Below are 10,783 nucleotides of genomic sequence, written 5' to 3'. Positions count from 1 at the left end.
ATTTTGACGATGGAAAAACGAAGAAAAATTCATGGACGATTAAAAAGGCTCAGTACACAGTAATACAAAATAAGTTAATACAAAATATTGTAAATACGTGTATATTGGACATCGACAATGATAACGTCAATAATATTAGTAGTTCTATTTTTATCGAACCATCGTCAGAAGAACATTTACACGTTTGGAGGAGGGAAAAACGGCAAAGAAAAATGCATAGACAATTGGAGAGGCTCAGTATATACTAATACAAAATAAATTAGTAAAATAAATACTTGTATATGACATATTGATAATAATATTAAAAACCTTGGAATTTCTAAAATGGCTATTTATATCCACCCATTATTAGAAAAATATTTACATATTTTGATGATGGAAAAACGAAGAAAAATGCATGGACGATTAGAAAGGCTCAGTACACAGTAATACAAAATAAGGTAATACAAAATAAGTTAATACAAAATATTGTAAATACTTGTGTATGGGACATCGACTATGATAACGTCAATAATATCGGTAGTTCTATTTTTATCGAACCGTCGTCAGAAGAAAATTTACACGTTTGGAGGAGGGAAAAACGGCGAAGAAAAATGCATGGACGATTGGAAAGGCTCGGTACACAGGAACGGAGACTTACAGTTAAACGTATGCGGTAGGATGAGCGGTAACAGTGTGCGGTCGGGTTGTCAGCACCGGTAAGTTATTTAGCGGTTGAGGCCGTAGCAGTTGGCAGCGCTGTCTAATTGTAACGACACCTTTGGGACTGGTATCACTCCCCGTATCCACCAAACCACCCACTTTCCACCCCCGTAATCGTTGAAGCGCTCAGGTACTCTCTCACACCGCCGGCCTCCTCCTTCCTCTCGGCCCCACGTCTCTCCTCGGCAACCTTCAGACGCTGTAAACCAAAAATACGACGACACTTTGTCGAAGCATCCGTGTCCCGTACGTTTTAATGTTCGACTAGGCAGCAACGAGAGCGAAGAAAGTTACTGCGTCTTCGGTCCAAGTTACGGTGTAATCCAAATTATGTATGTACCTGATATTTTAAATTATTCCAATGGTCCTCTCGCTATACCCTTTCGTTAATTCCATCGTGAAATCGAAGATATATTATCATAGTATAATATATATTAGTTTATTATACTTATTTTTAATAAGTTAGGGTCAATTACTATATTATACTTTTTTTTAATAAATTAGATACAACTTTTCGAAATTTTATGTTAATAATTTAATATCAGCTATGGTTGTAAATTCATTCTTGTGAAATTTTATGAAATTTTTTGGTTTTAATTTGTTCTCTTTAATTTTTTATTAACTCGTGGATTTTGGAACGTGCTAATTTTAAAAAATTCGTCACCACTGATATAGTATGAGTTCAGAAAATATAAGATTATTTATAATGATATTATAGTACAAATAAAATTCGATTGAAATCAGTTCAATCAGATTTAGTGGGAATTATTAATTGATAAATGAAATTCAGGTTTGCGAGATTTCTTGTAAAGATATGACAAAGAGAAGAAAATGCAATTAGCATTGTTAAAATTAAAGATAAAATAAGAAGATAAAATAAACAATTCAGCATTTTGGAAAACGATGAACATGTTTATATTCTTATAATATAATAAAATTTGTACAAAAAGCTGCATTTAAAATATTTTATTTCATTTTGAAATTAAAACTACCAACTTGTAATATATATTTAACTGTGTACACGTACATGATATTAATTAAAATCGTATAATGAAGTTGAATATGTACCTATATATAGTTACATTTCTATTTTGATAAACATCAAAAGTAATTTTAATTTTTAATTTAAAAAATTTGAAACTGATCATTTCGTGTCATTTGTTAATTCTGACAATAATTATCACTATTCGTGTGTCCTACATTCAAGTACTCCTAATATATCGATAGCTCCACTGTTAATAATATATTTACCCTTTGCAAACAAGAAATTACGAATTAAAGAGTAACTCTGCATATAATATATAAATAAACGAAATAAAATATGGTATAAATATAAAGAAATAAATATGTACAATAAAATTTAAAAAATTTTACTAAACTAAATAAAATTATGTAACTGTCTGTTGAAATTTATTAACTCTATACACTATCTCCTAACTAAATTAAAAAATATTAATATTAATAATGAAATTAATAATATAATTATATTTTATTATAAATAAATGTATATATTTTTTATTATAAATATATAATATATTTTGCCAATCGCCAATTATATTTATTGACTTTATTTATATAATTGGCTTTATTTATGTAAAACCAATTTCATATTGGCGAGTATATAGAATAATATTTCCAGCATTCGACTTATTAATTGTAAGTGAAAATATTACGCCATATTTTTGTAATTTGAAGTATACCTAAATATGATATACACAATTGATATCAGTTGGAATGGTGTAATAAAAATAAGAAAATGTCCATAGTTACGATTCTCTTAAAAGAAAAATTAATATTAATTTCACTAAAAGCAGTGCTTTCCAACAAATTCTCAGCAACTGCTAAAATAAGAAGTTTAAATTAAATCATTTTAACCCCTCCGTTATTAATTATTATAATACAAATCTCACTGACACTGACTATATCAATACTCAACAAAGTCAGCAATTGATATTCGTTTTCAATATCAACCCTCAATTTTCAACCCCTTATACTATTATAGAATATACGATTAATTTAACTTATGAGTTTTTCATGCTAAACCCCATAAAAATGAATTACATTTTCAACAGACTAAAATTACATCTAACTCGCACAAAATTTGTGTAAATTCTAAAAATTGTTATAAAATAGGTATACAGTGACTAATTAAAAATAATTTTACAATGCTAAGTTTCTCATAATTAAATCGTAATGCAAGTTAAATATCCTTGATACTCCATCCCTCTCGTTTGACGAACTGACCTCGTCATGGCGTTACGAGGTCATGACAGTACACGAAATGTCACCCTGTCTTTACCAGCCTGTTTGGAGCTCCATCACACGCAAACATTCTTCTACCTATATACCACTCTTGCCCAACGAATTTAGAAATATCCTTTATTACACACGAGCTTACACGAGGATTCGCTTTGCGACCTACACACAGAGCGACCCAACGACAAACCTAAACTGCGTATAAATATAACAGAACAAAAATTGTCCTCACGACGTCTGACGTATGAATTAACCCCAATACATACTTCGGAGAAAGTCACCATTGGTTCAATCGTTCAACGAACCTAATCTGTGATACTTTGACCACTTGCTCTAGCAAGAAATTCACAGACGCCAGAATGGTGCAGTGTTTCAGTGACAATTGCCTGACGACGTGTATACCACGTCGTAGGCGATTTCGCGACAAAAGCATTGCGACGTGCGTGGCACGTCTTTCCAGCGTAAGTGGTTAATTTTTGGCTCAATTTCTGTGGTCAGTGACTATAGTCACCCAGGATTGACGAGGATTGGTAGGGATTCGATCCTACGTTTTACTCAGCGGACTTCTTGTGTGCAACGCACAGTATATAGTGTACTCGGAGCGATTGATAATTGGAGCAACCCTTCTGTCAAATTGACGGGTTCCGTAAATCTAAGACTGCTAATGTAATATATAATTGCTTGTAAATTAACCCTATATGGGCCCGTGTAACTTTCAAGTTACGTGCTAATGAATAGGTATTTTATTAAATACTGCATTCAACGTTATCGTCTTCATCACTCCAGTTCGCGATTTTTCTTTCGATATATTTATCATTATTTTTACAATACCTCCCGTGGCTCCATTTTTAAAAATTCTAATTCTTTTTCATTTACCGGTTATTCGATCATGATAGGTTAAGTCCTCTATGGCCCCTATGACCTATTTTCCACAAGATGGCGTGGAAAATTATCTTGTCTATCTATTGCACATTATCTTGGCACAATAGTACAAACGTTGTTAATTAAAACTTTCAATATGAATTCGTTATAATAAAATTGTCAAAACTGCTGAATTTATTGGTTAATATTTGTTGATTTTATGTTACATACAATTCTTATAGTCAAGAAAAATATATATTCGGTCTATAGAGGGTTAAACTAATCGTTAAAGACGAGGCACGTGGTTCCCTTCACCTGTCAATTTGACAGGTGTCCTTAGAAATAAGTATACAGATAGCGTCCGTAAACCTAGTATTTAATAAGAGTACAAGGACGCACAAGAGTCTGAGAGTAAGGATCAGAGTGTGCCAGCGTGTTTTAAAGTGAGTCACAGAGTTTTAGAGAGATAGCCCAGAGTTATTAGGAATAAGTTTTAGTTTAAAATAAATCATTTTTATATTTACGTCACTGCCTACCTAACATTCCTACATATATGCATCCTACAAAGTGTTTCTGGATCTCTCAATATAGTGCGGGCCCTGGAAGCGTGTTGCGCGAGCAGAGTGCTGTTCGCAATGTGTTAAAAATCCGAGTTAATCTGGCAACGAAATAATCATGGTTTTAAACTTTTACAACGGTGAACGAGGAGTAAACACCAGCGGCCACCATCGTTTACCGTCATTTCGTTGGTCACGCGATACGAAGAAGTGATTTCTCGGACGCGGAAGCTTCGAAGGAAATTCAGCCTGGAGGACAAAGACAAAGTATCGAGCAGGTTGTCGCCTCGTAATCGCGCGACTCGAAAACCGGGTCTCTCGTAAACTTCCGTGCTCGCATGGACGTTTGCTTTATTGCCGGAGCTTCTGATATCGCGGCAGTTGGTAGCAACATCGGTAGAAAGGCAGGCAGGCAGGCAGGCAGGCGGCATTATCTTGGCTGGGTGAGGGTGAGAGAGGGCGAATGCCCTCCCCATGAGATCACCATGGCAACCCCTGTACGGCCCGCCACGGCGTCGTGTCCTGCGTGCTTCCATGTCCTGCTAGCATGGCGACTGCTAACCTCCCAAACTCCTCTGTCGACGATAACCTAGAAGTCTCCCTTCTTCCTTTTCTCCCCTTTTTCAGCCTCCTCTTCCTAGAAGTCTCCACTTCCGTTCTGAAAATTCGTTTATTCCGCTCGCGCGCCATTTTCACCCACGTAGCCGTTCGTTAGAACGATCGTTTTCAAAGGAACGCGGCCAGTGTCGTCCGCAGGACGCACGGAGTCTTATCTCGATGCCAGTCAGAAGGGTTTACAGCCTTCATCACGAGCTTCTTTCGATGTTCGATGTTGTGCGTTTGGTTAGAGGTGCTGTAGGGTGTAGTCCAGGTGGTTGGATGTGGAAAATGTAGGTCTGATTGGTTATGACGTGATCAAATGTAAGGGGTCCATACTAAATACATAATCGTTAACATTGGAAAATGTGTAAAGATGGCTAGAATTATTATGAATATATGCGAACTAATTCATAACGTAATTTATTATTTTCTTCTTCTACTGTTATTATTATTATTTTTAATATCAGTATTATTGTTATATGAGAAAAACTAAATTTTATAACGTAATAATTTTATAAACGATAACATGGAGAATAATATTTTTAACGCGTGAGATTGTTAAATATAAAAATTCTATTCAGGAAAGCCTCTTCGATTCCAGATTTATAAATACAATAACAAATACTATTGTTACTATTATTATTTTTGATATCAGTATTATTGTTATACGAAGAAAAATAAATTTTATAAAAATAAAATTTTATTACGTAATTATATACAACGTAATATAACGTAATAATTATAACGTAATAAACGATAATATGGAGGATAATATTTTTAACACGTGAGATTGTTGAATATAAAAATTCTATTCAGGAAAATGTATCCAATTCGAGATTTATAAATATAATAACAAATAGTGCTGTTATTATTATTATTATTTTTAATATCAGTATTATTGTTATATAAGGAAAACTAAATTTTATAAAAATAAAATTTTATAAGGTAATAATTTCATAAACGATAATATCGAAGATAATATTTTTAACACGCGAGATTATTAGATATAAAAATTCTATTAAAGAAATCCTATTTAATTGGATATTTCGAAAGATATAACAGTTAGTAATAGTATTATTATTGCTGCACGAAGATAGTTCATTTTAATCATATAAAAGGTGATGTACAGGATACTTTAATAAATATTATATTTTTTCCGTGACGATTATCGATGATAAAAATATTTTAGAAATTTCTCAGCGATTTAAAATTTACGGAGAAAATTCACAATCGATGTTTCGAAGAATTTTGTAATATTATCATCGTCGTTGTTTAATATCGATATTGCCATGATATAAAAGGATCATTTTTATTCCATAAACGTACGATATAGAGAATAATCCAATAAATATTACATTTTCTTTGGTGAAATTACAAATTTGCGATTTAAAATTTACCGAAAATTCGGCGTGACTTTTTCAAAGAATTTTCGAAACGAAATCACTTTTTACTTTCGCTTCTCTTTTATATCTCGCCGAATGCCTTGGCTTCGTGACCCACGAGAGCTTGACTCGAACTACGCGAGGGAAACAAAGACGGTTCCTTGAGAAAGGAGGAAAGAAAGGAGGAGGAAACAGAGAAGGACGGAGAAAGAGGGAAAGTCGGGACTCACGGGATCGAGAAAGAGACCGTGAATCCCACGGGACTATCGACTGCCGAGTCCCGTGGGGCAAGTCGATACTCCAGGGACACCCCGTCCTCCTCCTTCAGAGGTCTATCCTCTTTCTCCTCACCTCCTCGTCACCTCTTTCTACAGCATTCGAGTTCTAAACAGTCGACGCAGGCGCAATGCACCCCTTCTTCCTAAGTACAGCCTTGATCTTTTTATATTTTCTTCCCAATCCAATTATATTTTCACCGATTTTCTTACGTAACACGTGTATGATTTTTAACACTAAACGACCTAAATTACCGTTTTAAAATTTCCTATTCAAAATTCCGCACTCGAAATTAACCCTCTGAACTCGAAGATTTCTTCGTTGTGAAGATGCAATTCGAAGCTGTTCTTAGATTTTTATAAGCTCATTGATGGATGCTCTTTATGCTAAAATTAAGAGAAGAAAATCGTGAATTTGCGTGAGAAACGAACGAATGGAATAATTTTATTTCGATGTTCTTAATATAATTATCATCCATTTTTTAAGTTATAGTATTAGAACAAACGGTGACTGAGAATCACCTCCCGAGTGCAAAAGGTTAACACTCTAATCGCTTGACTTCGAGATTTTTCTTCTTCTGGTAATTAATTTTTTAATACATCCTCCTGGTCTATTTCCTTTTAGGGTTCTTTAGGGTTCGTTCTTTCATCATAACAGGTTCAGTGTTAATCGTTAATTTAGGTCGAAATATTAAAATATAATTTAACAGCCGAGTTATTAATTTGGACAGAAAATTAAATCATTTTGTCGATTTAAATAATTAATTTGGACATTTTGGTGAGATTTTTGAGAGTCTTCTGTTATAGGGAAGTGGTAACTTGAAGCTTTCCTTCCATAGAATCAATGATATATTTTAGAACAAAACAAAAAAGAATCGTATCTTTCCATCATAAATTTATCTATAAAATTATTTGATTATTAGACTTCGTGTATAATAATTTTTAATAATAACGATGTAGTTGCTGTCTTTCATTCATCTGTCGAGTTATGACGACTGAAAGTCGCCCTTCGAGTGTACATGCTTGATATTTGCATATGACACATTGACAATGACATTGGTAGCATGAATAGCTTCAAAAGAATTATGTTTATCGGAGATTTAATTGTCGTCAACGGAATATTTACACGTTCACGAAACGAAAACTGAAAAGAAAAATATAACACATTTATTCTCTTATATAAAGAGTCATCTAATTGTACAATATTGAATCGTTAATTTATTTCGAAATTTCCCCAATAATTTTTATAACGAATTTTGATTTTTTCTTTAATTTACTTCACAAATAAAATCGTATTATCAATTTATAAAATAAACTCATATTTTATGATAAAAGATATGTAAGTGAAAACGAAATAAGTTAAAAAAATATTATCTAATAATTCTAAAAGAGAAATAAAAATGAATTCTATCAAAGACATTTAATCATTTTTAAATTGTTATTTGCGCAGGAAACAAAAATTCCTCCAGACTTTGAAAGTCTTGATATATCAATTTATAAAATAAACTTATATTTTATGATAAAAGATATGTAAGTGAAAACGAAATAAATTAAAAAAATGTTATCTAATAATTCTAAAAGAGAAATAAAAATGAATTCTATCAAAGACATTTAATCATTTTTAAATTGTTATTTGCGCAGGAAACAAAAATTCCTCCAGACTTTGAAAGTCTTGATATATAGTAATAAAAATTTGGTGAGTAAAATATACATTTATACATGACACATTGACATTAACATCAGTAACATTAGTAGTTCTAAAAAGGCTATTTTTATTCAACTATTATTAATATTAAATCTACCACGATGAGTGAACGAAGGAACAGAAAAATCTGAAAAATGGAATAATTGGAGGCAGTGAAAGATCGATTACACGTACATGTACCCAAAATTCATGCAAGATTTAAATTTTGCGCCATTTGTATGGTATATCATAGCTAACGAAAAAGAAAAGACAGCGTTGTAGCTGACAGTTCAGGGTTATTAAAAGTGGGGTATTAAAAATTAAAAATATACGAAAGCACTGGCGTAGACACACGATCAGTGTTAACCCTTAATTATTAACATTCAGTTTCTAATAGATGTCCCAAAATTCACGCAAGATTTGAATTTTGCGCCATTTTTGTAGGTTGCCAATGAAAGAAAAAGACGAAAGCACTGGCGTAGACACACTATCAGTGTTAACCCTTAACTACTAACATTCAGTTTCTAATTTTGCGCCATTTTTGTGGTAAAGTGTTGCCAATGAAAGAAAAAGACATCGTGACAGCTGATAGTTCATTTTATTAAAAATGGAGCGCTACGTTAAAGAACAACGTGTCTTCATTATTGAGCAATATTTACAATTTTTAATTAAAAACCTGTGTCTTCTATAGGAATTACTTCTTGCGTGAATTTTGGTACACCCGATATATTTGAAGGAAAATCGCAAAGACGAGTGACTAACTGTAACACGATAACGTTGAGCGCGGAGTTTCGAATGAAAAGTTTAGAAACATTATTTAGACCACGATAGGTTTAGTTTTAAAATAACGTTCACACGTTTCTGTGATGGAGTGACGGTAAAAAGAAATGCATGATCGATTGAAAAGACTCGGTACATAGTGATACAAAATAGGTTAATAAAGTAAATACTTGTATATGGGACATTGGCAATAACATCAGCAACATTGATAGTTCTGAACAGGCTATTTTTATCTGACCATCGTTGAAAGAACGTTTACACGTCTGAATAATGGAAAAACGATAAAAAGAAATGCGTGATCGATTGAAAAGACTCGGTACATAGTAATACAAAGTAGGTTAGTGAAATAAATGCTTGTATATGACATATTGATAGTAATATTGAAAACCTTGGAATTTCTAAAATGGCTATTTATATCCAACCATCGTTAGAAGAACGTTTACACATTTCAATGAGAGAAAAACAAAGAAAAATGCATGGAAAATTGGATAGGCTCAGTACATAGTAATACAAAATAAATTAGTAAAATAAATACTTGTTTATAACATTAACAAAGGTTCAGTACATAGTAACACAAAATAAATTAGTAAAATAAATACTCGTGTGTGGGACATTGACAGTAATATCATCAGAAATATTGGTAGTTCTATTCTTATCGAACCAAGAGAAGAACATTTACACGTTTCAATGAGAGAAAAACAAAGAAAAATGCATGGAAAATTGAATGGGCTCAGTACATAGTAATGCAAAATAAATTAGTAAAATAAATACTTGTATATGACATACTGACAAAGTCTCAGTAAATAGTAACACAAAATAAAATAGTAAAATAAATACTCGTGCGTGGGATATTGTCAATAATAACATCAGTAATATTGATACTTCTATTTTTATCTATCCGTCGTTAAAAGAACATTTACATATTTCAATGATGGAAAAATGGTAAAAAGAATTACATGAACGATTCAAAAGACTCGGTACATAGTGATACAAAATAAGTTAGTGAAATAAATACTTGTATATGGCATATTGACGATAATATCAGAGACACTGGAATTTCCAAAATAGTTATTTATATCCAACCATTTTATATCCAATCATTAGAAGGACGATTACACATTTTGACGAGGGAAAATGGCTTACAAAAATGTATAGACGATTAGAAAGGCTTAGTACACAGTAATACAAAATAAGTTAATACAAAATATTGTAAATACGAGTATATTGGACATCGACAATGATAACTTGAATAATATTAGTAGTTCTATTTTTATCGAACCGTCGTGAGAAGAACATTTACACGTTTGGAGGAGGGAAAAACGGCAAAGAAAAATGCATAGACAATTGGAGGGGCTCAATATATACTAATACAAAATAAATTAGTAAAATAAATACTTGTATATGGTATATTAACAATAACATCAGAGACACTGGAATTTCCAAAATGGCTATTTATATCCAACCATCATTATAAGAATATTTACATATTTTGACGATGGAAAAACGAAGAAAAATTCATGGACGATTAAAAAGGCTCAGTACACAGTAATACAAAATAAGTTAATACAAAATATTGTAAATACGTGTATATTGGACATCGACAATGATAACGTCAATAATATTAGTAGTTCTATTTTTATCGAACCATCGTCAGAAGAACATTTACACGTTTGGAGGAGGGAAAAA

This window comes from Eufriesea mexicana, unplaced genomic scaffold (assembly GCF_001483705.2).
Source record: "Eufriesea mexicana isolate 0111107269 unplaced genomic scaffold, ASM148370v2 scaffold4744748804, whole genome shotgun sequence".
NCBI lineage: Eukaryota > Metazoa > Arthropoda > Insecta > Hymenoptera > Apidae > Eufriesea > Eufriesea mexicana.
Note: the sequence above shows the minus strand (reverse complement) of the source record.